Source organism: Dasypus novemcinctus, chromosome 21, assembly GCF_030445035.2.
Source record: "Dasypus novemcinctus isolate mDasNov1 chromosome 21, mDasNov1.1.hap2, whole genome shotgun sequence".
Classification (NCBI taxonomy): Eukaryota; Metazoa; Chordata; class Mammalia; order Cingulata; family Dasypodidae; genus Dasypus; species Dasypus novemcinctus.
In genome coordinates, this window is record NC_080693.1 from 12,774,983 (window position 1) to 12,786,096 (window position 11,114).

Here is an 11,114-nt window from a genome sequence, read left to right on the forward strand (position 1 = left end):
GGAAACAAGCAAGAAAAAGAAAAGAAGAAAGAGAAGAAGAAAAAAAAAACCCTAAATAAATGAGAAAAGACCTTGGGGGATACAATGGGAGAAAAGACTAGGAGATAATGCATTATTAGCAACCAAGAAAATTAAAAAAAAAAGAAAAGAAAAAGGAGAAAAAGGGAAGAGAAAAAAAAAAACACAAACGTTGAGGGCTAGGACATTCAAGGACCTCAGATGGACCTTAGAGTGTGATGGATTCAGGGATGGAAAGTCTGTGATATTGCAGACTCAAGAGGTGTGATTCTCTGGGGTGTGGGCCACCAGGGTTTAGGGGACACAGACCTTGCAACTTCAAATCCAGTTAACAGGGAGCCTGGGAGCACCACAGTGCAACACAGCCTTCAGGGATCCCCGCAGCTGGGTGCCAGCCCTATGGGGGGGGTCACATCCACAAACTCTGACCTCTGTGTCAGAAACCCAAAATTCCCCCTCTCACAAGAGTCTCTTCTGTCGCTGTCTCACCAAGTCGACTTCAGGACACCTCCCACCCTGCGAGCCCCCGAAACAGCCTACTGGTGACACCTCTATATTGCAACCGATTTAAGGACGCTGCAGATCAGCAGCCAGCCCTAGGGGGTGGGGCTCTAGCCGGAAGTACTGCTCTCCCTGTCAGAAACCCAAAATTCCACTCCTCGCAAAAAACTCCGTCTGTTTCACCAAATCGGCTTCCTGACACCTCCCACCCTGCAAGCCCCCGAATAGCCCGCTAGGGGCTTATGAATTCCCCAGCACCACAGAGCCTCCAGGAATCACTGCTGCCCTGCCGCCCGCCCCAGGGGGGAGCGTCCTGCGCGCAGCCCCTATCTCCGTGAAAGAGAGTCTCAGTTCTACCTTTTACACGAATCTCCTCTGTCACCGTCCCACCAAACCAATGTCCAGACACCTCCTGCCCTGCAAAACCCCGAAACAACCTGGTCCTGAAGAATTTCCAATGCTGCCCACCTGCTTCTTTGCAGGAGAGACTATAAGATGCACTCACTCAGACACCATCTTGCCCCGCCTCCAGCATTATTCTTAAGTGCCACAAGATGGAAGCAACCCAAATGTCCATCGACCAATGAATGGATTAACAAAATGTGGTGTATTCAAATGGTGGAAGTTTATTTAGCCATCAAAAGGAATCAAGTCCTAATGCATGCTACAACATGGGTGAACCTTGATGACATTATGCTGAGCGAAATACTACAGACACAAAGGACAAATAGATACAACGATTTCATATCACTGATATGAACTAATTGTAATAAGAAACTCATAGAGGGAAGCGGACTTGGCCCAGTGGTTAGGGCGTCTGCCTACCACATGGGAGGTCCGCGGTTCAAACCCCGGGCCTCTTTGACCCATGTGGAGCTGGCCCACGTGCAGTTTTGATGCGCGCAAGGAGTGCCCTGCCACGCAGTGGTGTCCCCGCGCAGGGGAGCCCTACGCTCAAGGAGTGCGCCCCGTAAGGAAAGCCGCCCAGTGCGAAGGAAAGTGCAGCCTGCCTAGGAATGGCGCCACACACGTGGAAAGCTGACACAGGAAGATGACACAACAAAAAGACACAAAGATTCCCGTGCCGCTGATAAGATAGAAGTGGTCACAGAAGAATACACAGCGAAGAGACAACTGGGGGGCGGAGAGAAATAAATTAAAAAAAAAAAAAAAAGAAACTCATAGAACTAGAATCTAGAATATAGGTTACAGGTGGTAGATTGTGGTTAAAGAATGGGGAGTTATTAGTACAGAATTTCTATTTAGGTTGATTCTAAAGGTTTGTAATTGGATGGTGGTGATGGTAGCACAATTTTATAAGTGGAATTAACAGTAGTGAATTATACAGATGATCATGGTTAAAAGGGACAACTTTAGCTCATGTATGTCACTGGAATGCAAATTAAAAGATAAAGCATAGGAATCTATAACACAGTGACCCCTACTATAGGTTATGGACTATCATTCATTGTACAAGTATAAGAGTGTTCTTTCATGAATTATAACGAATGCATGGCACTAACACAAGGTGCTAATAATAGGGTGGCATATGAAAAAAATACACCGAATGTAAACTATGGATGATAGTTAATAATACTATTTCAATTATTTTTCATCAATTGCAGAAAAGGTAGCTAATGTTAAAAGAAATTAGAACAATTACCAAAAAAGTGCTATCATCAGTTGTAACAAATGCTCCACACCAATGCAAGGTGTTGGCCGGGGGGTGATGTTTGGGAATCCTGTATTTTATGCATGATTTGTTTGTAAACCCACAACTTCTCTAATAAAAAAAAAAGTTATGTTTTCAAAAATATATATAAACCTCCCTAAATGTCAAAAAGTATTATGAAAGAGAGAAAATATATACTGCTAGATAAAAATTTATTTACAAGACCTGTACAGATATAAATGTAACATAATACAATATGACAGAGCTGAGGCTAAACCTATTGATTATATGATCTTACCTGACCTATTAACAGAGAAAAGATTTTAGATTAGCTAACAAGGCAAAGTCCAACTCTGTGCTTTATTTTTTTATATAAATATCTTTTTAATTTATTTTTATTTATTTCTCTCCCCCCCCTCCCCCGTTGTCTGTGTCCATCTGCTGTGTGTTCTGTGTACGCTTGTACTCTTGTCAGCGGCACGGGAATCTGTGTTTTTTTGTTGCGTCATCTTGCTGTGTCAGCTCTCTGTGTGTGCGGCGCCATTCCTGGGCAGGCTGCACTTTCTTTCGCGCTGGGCGGCTCTCCTTATGGGTGCACTCCTTGCGCGTGGGGCTCCCCTACGCGGGGGACACCCCTGCGTGGGGCAGCACTCCTTGCGTGCATCAGCACTGCGCATGGGCCAGCTCCACACGGGTCAGGGAGGCCCGGGGTTTGAACCGCGGACCTCCCATGTGGTAGACGGACGCCCTAACCACTGGGCCAAGTCCGCTTCCCTCTATGCTTAAATCCCTGTGGAGTTCTAGAACACATTAAGTGGAAAGCAGGAGGTGGAGAAAAGCGAGTGTGGAACACTACCGCTTATCTAATAAAGGGGTGGGGGCAGCACACGTGTGAACCAACTGAGATCAGGAATGGAAAAGGAAGACTGTCCTGATTATCTGCTACAGACCAACAAAGTCCCCAAAGGTCGGCGTAAAACAGCCGTTTTATTATAGAAGCGATGTTGCGGGTCAGGAGTTCAGGCAGGGCCCGCGCGTGATTTTTCTGGTCTGCTGGGCGCAGATGGAGGGCGATGGCTGGGTCCAGCAGGAGGAAGGGCCGGGGGCAGCGAGGGCCGCGTCACACCGGGGAGCTGGTGGGGGCGCCCGCGTGCGCCTGCGCGCGCCTCTCCAGCGGGGCTCGGGCTCCACTCCCACGGGCGGCCGAGGCAGACGCCGTCCCCACCCGGCTCGGGGGGCTCGGGGGGCTCGGGTCGCGCTGCCTCACTCCACAGGCTGACGCCGTCACAAGCTCCCCCGCGCCCCAGGGGAGGGCCGAGGAGCCCCGCTCTCGGGGGACGCCTGCCAGCGCATCTGTGGCGTGTTTTCCAGCCGCCAGGAAAGATAAGCCACACCTTTAAAATGGTGACGTGCTGGGGAGAGCGGAGGCACAGAGCGAAGCCAGACTGCCTGCAGCATCCTTGGTGTTTTTAGAACCATGTGAACATGTTAGAACGAAAAATTATCGCAAACGTCCTAAATATTGCAAACAAGTGGAGACAAATGAACCTCCCTGTGTATCCAGGTTTTAAACCACACAGGGAGGAAATATTCCAGGGGCTCTTAACCTTTTGTGTTCCACGACCCCCTTTGCCAGTCAGGAGAAAACCGTGGACCCCTCCCTAAGGCCACACGGTACTGTGTGTTATTTAATAAATAAATGCATCACACCCGCACCAACATGTCCCCACAAGAATAATGTTTTTTTGAATTATTTCCATTCAAGCTCATGGACCCTTTGTTAAGATCCAATTAACTCTTCCAAGGGACTTTAAAATACCATAATTTTTTTTTAAGATTTATTTTTTATTTATTTCTCTCCCCATTCCCCCCCACCCCCCACCCCATCCCCATTGTCTGCTCTCTGTGCCATCTGCTCTGTGTTTTTCTGTGACCACTTGCATTATCCGGCAGCACTGGAAAACTGCGTCTCTTTTCTTTGTATCATCTTGCTGTGTCAGCTGTCTGTGTGTGCGGCACCACTCCTGGGCGGGCTGCACTTTTTTTTCACATGGGGCAGCTCTCCTTACAGGGTACATACCTTGCACATAGGGCTCCCCTACACGGGGGACGCCCCTGTGTGGCCCGGCACTCCTTGTGCATGGCAGCACTGCACATGGGCCAGCTCATCACACGGGTCAGGAGGCCCTGGGGATCGAACCCTGGCCCCTCCATATGGTAGACGGACGTTCTATCAGTTGAGCCGCGTCCACTTCCCAAAATACCATAATTTGACTATACAGCCTTAGTGCAATATACCCTAAGGACAAAAAGAAATGTAGACGAAATAAAATTCAAACACTTTTCAATAATTGTTGGAGGTGGTGGTATCAGTATTGGCGTTCTGTGTTTAACTTGGGGTCAGAGAAATTATTTTTTACCTGTACTAATCCCAGTGTCACTGGGAACCAGATTCTCATGTGAGAAAAAGAAGATGCAGAGAGAAGATAGAGAAAATTAAGTCAAAGTCCTATAGTTTTAAATTTGAGCTGGCTCTGAAGTTAATGCATGATTTTTCTGTAAGCCTACTTCTCTAATTTAAAAGAAAATTTTGAATTGAAAGTATCAGTACCAATTAATGGTGTAGAAAAAATGACCAACCCAATAGCAAGTGCACCCCTAGCACCCAGGCTATAGTTTCTAAATGCCTTTTCTCACTAAAAGGATCCAGGGCTCCTTGGAGGAATGGCTGACTCCACATTAAGAGCAGGACATGTGTAAGATGAGCCTGGCACGCTTTGCCAAACCAGATGGCAAGAACACTCTCGAAAATTAGCAGAGTCACATCAAAAGGACTCTGGAGCCAACTGGAGAATATAATTATTGCAACTGATTGAAACAAATAAAATAACTAAGTTCATAATTATTTTTTTTAATCCTATTTGATCACCATTGGAAGAACAATTTAATTTAGAACACTGACAGAGGGGCCAAAGGCAGCTATCCTGCCTTCCCTCCGCACACTGTAGACCACCCTGCTCTAATGAATGTAGAAGGAATGGTGGAGTTGGAGTAGCACCATTTTGCAACCACTACTTTATTAATGAATCCAGGCAACTGCTAAAACCACAAAAAGAGAGATATCAGAGCCCTGAGCCCCTGGCAGAGGAACACAGGATTCTCTATGGAGTGTTCTTGCAAAAAAAAAAAATCAAATCTGTGTCTCGTCAAATCTCTAGATCCACCTATCAATTTACAGGAAATAGAGAGACTATGGGAAACTCAACAGATCAAACACAGTTTCTTCAACAAATAAACTTCAGGAAGAAAGCATGGTGGAGCAACGTCTAGGTTACAGACACTAAAGAGAAGCCAGCCAGTCATGATTCAAACAAGTTTATGTTAATTATGAGACAATTGGGAATTTGAGTAGAGATGGGGTATCTGCTGGTATTAAGGAATTATTGTTATAGGTGTATGTATTAAATAATGATACTGTCACTATATGTTTTATTTATTTATTTTTTTTTTTAAGATTTATTTTTTATTTATTTAATTCCCCTCCCCTCCCCCGGTTGTCTGTTTTCTGTGTCTTTTTGCTGCGTCTTGTTTCTTTGTCCGCTTCTGTTGTCGTCAGCGGCACGGGAAGTGTGGGCGGCGCCATTCCTGGGCAGGCTGCTCTTTCTTTTCACGCTGGGCGGCTTTCCTCACGGGCACACTCCTTGCGCGTGGGGCTCCCCTACGTGGGGGACACCCCTGCGTGGCACGGCACTCCTTGCGCGCATCAGCACTGCGCATGGGCCAGCTCCACACGGGTCAAGGAGGCCCGGGGCTTGAACCGCGGACCTCCCATGTGGTAGATGGACGCCCTAACCACTGGGCCAAAGTCCGTTTCCCACTATATGTTTTAAAGTCTTAATTATTCTGAAACACTTGTGGATTGTAATCCTAGGATGTCTGGGATTTGTCTCTAACATTTTTCCTAATAAAAGATATGTAAATCTTCTCATAGTGAAATTTATATACGATATAGTTATGTGCATAGAATAAACACTGGAAGGATATAAGTCAAAATGTTAGTCACGAATAATTGTGGGCAGATGGGATTATAAACTTGTCTTTTAAATGGCTTAATATTTTCAAAAATTTCTACAGTGAACACACAGTGCTTTAAAAATCTAGGAAAGAAAGGTTAAACCAAACTAGCACCCTACCTCCTCTTTTCAGCAGGTAGAAGTTTCCTCTCTGGCTCTGCAGCGCGACAGGTGAAACGGCAGTGCGGGGGCACGCAGCCATTTGGCTGGACAAACCGTGGCCCCTACAAACGCACTTCCCCTTTGCCCCACTTCTCTTCTGGGAACGTTGCCCGAGGAACTATTCTAAAATCTGGAATGCCAAGCAAGCTGCCTGCACACGAATGCCCACCTGGGGGAATTGTCTCAGTGGAGTGTGACACATCATACTGACGGAACCTTCAGCAGCATCCAAAGTGGTGATTGTTGAAAAAATGCCAGTGACAGAAGGTGCTGTCAGCCAGGCCTGCACATTCGGATGTCTGAAATGATGCCATTTTGTAAATATATGTGGAAGACGCTGGAACCTAGTTAGCCTCATGTGATAACCCGTTAATACTGAAAATTAAAAAGGCTCTAACCTCTTATCCGGGGTGGGGAGGGGGAGACTGGGCTGTCCCACAACTCCCCCCGGAACCCTCAGGGGGCTCAGTGTCGGTGCCCTCACCCGCTCCAGCGTCGGTCCCTGTCACATGCTCAGTCCTGCTTTGTCTTTTTCCACTCTTCCCTTTGCCCATCTGTCGAGACCCCCACATAACACCAGGCTTCTTCTCCTGGATCCCCACCAAATACCCCATCCCGCCACCAGGCTACTGTGCGCATTAGACTTTTACTGAAAATTGGGGAAAGCGGGTTTCAGAGTGTGTCTCCCTCACCACGGCGGCTCCTTGGTCACTTCTTGTCCTTCCTCCCTCAGCTGGGTGCTGCTCTCCACACACCCACAGCGTCCTCGAGGTGTTCTCATGAGCAAGGACGGCTTTCTCTAAGGGCGCCCGCCTACCACATGGGAGGTCCGCGGTTCAAACCCCGGGCCTCCTGACCCGTGTGGAGCTGGCCATGCGCAGTGCTGATGCGCGCAAGGAGTGCCGTGCCACGCAGGGGTGTCCCCCGTGTAGGGGAGCCCCACGCGCAAGGAGCGCCCTGCCATGCAGGGGTGTCCCTGCGTAGGGGAGCCCCACGCGCAAGGAGTGCGCCCGTAAGGAGAGCCGCCCAGCGCGAAAGAAAATGCAGCCTGCCCAGGAATGGTGCCGCACACACGGGGAGCTGACACAGCAAGATGACACAACAAAAAGAAACACAGATTCCCGGTGCCGATGATAAGGATAGAAGCGGTCACAGAACACACAGCAAATGGACACAGAGAGCAGACAACTGGGGGTGGTGCGGGGAAGTGGAGAGAAATAAATACAAAATAAATACATCTTAAAAAAAAAAAAAGCTTTCTCTAAATGAAGAATTTTGTCCCAGCTTTCAAGTAACATTTTTTTTTTAATTTTTTTATTTTTTATTGACTTTGTAATAATATTACATTAAAAATATATATGTGAGGTCCCATTCAACCCCACCCCCCCACCCCCCCTCTCCCCCTCCCCAACAACACTCGTTCCCATCATCATGACACATCCATTGGATTTGGTAAGTACATCTTTGGGCACCTCTGCACCTCATATACATTGGTTCACATCATGGCCCATACTCTCCTCTATTCCATCATGTAGGCCCTGTGAGGATTTACAATGTCCGGTGATTACCTCTGAAGCACCATCCAGGGCAGCTCCATGTCCCAAAGACGCCTCCACCTCTCATCTCTTCCTGCCTTTCCCCATACCCATCGTCCACCATGTCCACTTTTCCCAATCCAATGCCACCTCTTCTATGTGGACACTGGATTGGTTGTGTCCATTGCACCTTTATGTCAAGAGGAGGCTCAGATTCCACCTGGATGCTGGATGCAATCCTCCCATTAAAAATATGGAACGCTTCACGAATTTGCGTGTCATCCTTGCGCAGGGGCCATGCTAATCTTCTCTGTATCGTTCCAATTTTAGTATATGTGCTGCCGAAGCGAGCACTCAAGTAACATTTTGTTCTGCGGGTTTGCAGTGGGAATGGTTGGATTCTGCCCCCCACACACACACCTCTTTGCCCCTTCTCCTGTGAGGCAGAGAACCCCTGGGTTTTGGGTGTATGCCAGGCTGTCTGCATAAAGACTACATTTCCCAGGCTCCCTTGCAGCTACGGAGGTCCACGTGCCTGAGCTCGGCCAAGGGGATGCGAGCAGAATGCGGGAACCACTTCCGGGTCGCGCCCCCAAGGGAAGGGAAGTGTGGCCTCCTCGTCCCTCCCCCTTCCCGCTGCCCAGGTTGGCTTTGGGGAGGCGCCATCTTGGATGGCAAGGGAGAAGGCGGCCGGCCCGCAAGACGGCGAGGCGGCAGGAGCCCAGCCCTGGACGCCGTGACGCGGCCGCGGCGCTCCAGACCCGGTCCTCAGGAGGGGGAGAGACATGTCCATCCCGCTTGGGCCCCTTCACTTGCGTTCTCGTCCCAGGCAGCCAAACCAGATCCCGGCCATGAACTCGCGTCGACGCGCGCCTCCGGCCACCCCCTGCCAGCACGCCGCCCTCCGCCAGCTCCTTCCAGAAGCAGGCCCTGCGGCGAGAACCCCCGTGCTCCGGCTTCGTTAAAGACGCGCTCCCGGCGGAACCCCGCCAGGAAGTGAGGGGACTTAGGAGGAGAAGCCGAGCGCGAGGCCGTGCTCGTCCTCACCCGGGCCTGCCCCTGCGGGAAGGCTGGTGTGAGTCGCACCTCTGAGCTTGTCTGGCCTGAAGGCCAGCGATGTGGGGACAGGCGCTCCCAACTCTGCCGGCGCAGGGCCGAGCCCCAGGGGCCCGAGGGTGCGGTGTGACGAGGGTCCAGCACGTGCGGTTAGCAGAGCACAGGGGCGCGGGGGACCGGGAGTGCTGCCTCAGCAGCGAGGCCCGGGGTGCGGCACTAAGAGCGTTCCACAGCCTGGGGGGATCCACACTCCTTTCAGCAGCCTCAGGGCCCTTCGTGGTGCCCATCCCGTCAGCCGCCCCCTTGACCTGGCCTGGTCTCCTCGCCCTCTGACTCAGAGACTACGACAGCTCCTGGGCTCTCTCAGCCAGGGGTGGCGGCACCCCCGACCCATAGATCGCAGGCAGCGGCCATGAGACGTGAGATGAAAAGGCCCAGGAAACCAGCCTGGCATCTGCCCTGAGAGGGCAGAGAGCCCCAGCACAGCCACTAAGAACTTAGAGAATCACAGGGGTGCAGGGGCTGGCCCAAGGCCACGCAGCTCGAGGGGAGGTGCTGGGGTGGGTGGGACAGGGGAGGAGCGATGTTCCAGAAAATCCTAAGGACTGGGGCGCCCTGGGAAGAGTGGATCCCAGACTCTGCAGAAAGACAAGAGAGTCTTGTGGGAGACAAAGCCCGGGGGGAGCGGGATAACCGCATCAGGTGTCATTTACTGAGCACTTACCTTGTCCTAGAAACCTTACCTCTGCTGGCTTCTGAGTTCTCCACCTTAATTCTTAGAGCAGCTTGTTAGCAGATGCTGAGACAAGCGCTTGGGTCCAGGTAGTTTATGTGGGAGGAGTTCCTAGGAAAGACCCAGAGGGGGCAGAAAAGCGAGAAAGGGAAGACACGAACCCAGCAGAGTGTGTGCTGGCAGCAGTTGCCGGTGGGCAGCTGGAGCTCAGTCCTGCCGGGGCTCCCCGGGTGGCCGCAGAGAACATTCCCCTCTAAGTCTCGGCGCTCGCTGGTCGAGGTGCCTGAGGATATTAACTCCTCCCCACTGCTGGCCTGCTTCGTAGTCACCCACGCAGCCTCAGCCCCAGAAAAGCCGAAGCAGCGTTGCAGTGACTGGGGGAGGTGGGCCGCCCCGCCCGGAAGTGGTGAGAGCTGAGAGGCGAGGGGCAGGGCGCCGTCGCATCTGCTAAGGTAGACACTCGTCTTCTGTTTTACAGATGAAGAAAGTCAGGCCCCTAGAGGGTAGGGGACCTGCCCCACCACACCCCCAAGCAGCGCTGGAGCCAGGACCATCTGACCCAAGGCACAAGCCCCCGTGTTTTTGGTTATTTTGTTTGTTTGCTTTTGAAGAGGCACTGGAACTGAACCTGGGCCCTTGCACATGGGAAGCAGGTGCTCAAGCCACTGCACTACACCCATTGCCCCATCTCAGTTTTGAGAATAACATTTGTCTTAGTTTGCCTGAGCTGCTATAACAAGTACCTCGCAATGGGCCGGCTCAAACAACCACCCACGGTTTCAGCGGCCGAGAGGCCAACCTCAAGACTTGGGCAGGGCTTGCCTGCTCCCCAGAGACGGCAGCGCGCTGGTGCTGGCTGCTGGAAGCCATCAGGGTTCCGTGGAGCTCCCGCCACACGGCGGTGTCCTCTCCTTTCCCCTCCAGGTTTCCACTGGCTTCCTGCATCTGGCTCTTTCTAAGGTCTCCAGTGATCCAGATAAGGACCCACCAGTTTAACTGGCCACAGCTTATGTAAAAAGGGCACGTTCAAAAGGCCCTGTTTGCAAAGGGTACACACCCACAGCGACACAGGTTAAGCTTTAGAATGTGTCCAAATTGGGGTACATAGAATGCTCTCTCCGCTTTCCAGGCTGCCATGACAAACACCACACAGTGGGTTGGCTGAAACAATGGGGATGTATTGGCTCACGGCTTGAGCGGCCTGAAGCACTTGGCAGGCCAGGCTCTCTCCCACGGCGGGCAGTGTTCCGGAGCGGCGCGCCGCGCAGGCTCTCTCCCACAGCGGGCAGTGTTCCGGAGCTGGCGCGCCGCGGCTCTTGGGGCTCCTTGGCTTTCCCATCACGTGACAGCGCCCTCTCCTTTTC

At 51.2% G+C, this 11,114-nt stretch overlaps 1 non-coding gene across 1 annotated transcript; it reads right to left on the reverse strand.

Annotated features, from left to right (window-relative positions):
* Nucleotides 1-8,208: 8,208 nt before the first annotated feature.
* On the reverse strand, nt 8,209-8,315 carry LOC111766513 (U6 spliceosomal RNA). The gene has a single exon (XR_002798545.1). It is a non-coding gene; the product is annotated as a U6 spliceosomal RNA (small nuclear RNA).
* Between the last annotated feature and the right edge of the window lie 2,799 nt (nt 8,316-11,114).